We start from the raw sequence: 1,453 nt of genomic DNA on the forward strand, positions 1-1,453 counted from the left end.
ATAAGGGTGGTGTCATCTGCATATCTGAGGTTATTGATATTTTTCCCAGCAATCTTGATTCCAGCTTGTGTTTCTTCCAGTCCAGTGTTTCTCATGATGTACTCTGCATAGAAGTTAAATAAGCAGGGTGACAACATATAGCCTTGACGTACTCCTTTTCCTATTTGGAACCAGTCTATTGTTCCATGTCCAGTTCCAACTGTTGCTTAATGACCTGCATACAGATTTCTCAAGAGGCAGGTCAGGTGGTCTGGTATTCCTATCTCTTTCAGAATTTTCCACAGTTTGTTGTGATCCACACAGTCAAAGGCTTTGAGGAAGCCTAATAGGCTGGTATTCGCTCTACTTAACAGAGAGAGTTGACTGACTTTTGTTAAAGCCAGCCTGTGTCTGGGAGGGTTCTTGGGCTTTTTCTTACCACATGCTGTCATTTACAGGCTGTGACTCCAAGCCCAGCCTCTCTAGAAGCTGACTCCTCCTATCCTTTGTATAATAAATACCGACTGTTGATGAAGAGAGAACCTACATAGAATGCAGAGCCTGAAAAAAGGTGTAGAGGTTTAGGATGAGGGATCCTGAACCCCTGTTCCTCACTCAGCATCAGGCGCTGAGGAGCCTCCAGTTCTGGGGGTGGGCTGTTCCCCACCTTTCTTCCTTCAGTGGTCTGAGCCTAGAAAGCCTTGGACACTTCTACCTATGACTCTTGCTCTCTCTCCTTCCTGCGCCCACAGGGGTTTCAAACACAGCCCTTTCTGGGAAAATCTCGGGGTCTTGTCCATTCTATCCACCACTTACCGCCACCCCCAAGCCCTGACCAGAACTACACCCCTACACCGCATCCTATAATACCCATCCCAGAAAGTGACAGCGCCATCCATCCAGGCCGGAAACCCTGCCATCCCGCTGGCAAAGTATCCCTCCCCACCCACTCAATCAGCTATTAAGTCCCTGCAGTACCACCCTCAGGATGGCTCTTAAACCCATCTCTGTCCCCACTGTACAGGATAGGTCGAGGCTCTGAGCCAATTCTGCTCTATTCCCTTCCACTGCAGGCCCGGGGAACCATCTAGACTAACCAGGTGTGGCTCCCAGGACGCATCCCTGTCCCTAATTAGATAAACTCTACGCAGGCAGAAAACCTCTGCGCACGACTCAGCAATCCCAACACTGGTGAAGTACCCTTAAGCTAGACTGTGACTGCAGCACTATCACGGGAGTCCTTCCGCGTCCAGAATCCTGCCACTCCTGCAGCGCCCGCCCCGGCCCAGGGCCACTTTCCAGGTGTCCCACAGGTCCCGCTCTGATTGGCTGCGGCCGCTGCCGCGTCCCGCCCGAGCCCCGCAGGGATTGGCCCTGGCCGCAGGGCCCTGCAGGGATTGGTCCGTGCCACCGCGCCCGGCCCCGGGCCCTGCAGGGATTGGTTCTGGTGGCCCACGGCTGCCTATCTGGGCCT

The sequence above is a fragment of the Bison bison genome, unplaced genomic scaffold (assembly GCF_000754665.1).
Source record: "Bison bison bison isolate TAMUID 2011002044 unplaced genomic scaffold, Bison_UMD1.0 scf7180017864037, whole genome shotgun sequence".
NCBI lineage: Eukaryota > Metazoa > Chordata > Mammalia > Artiodactyla > Bovidae > Bison > Bison bison.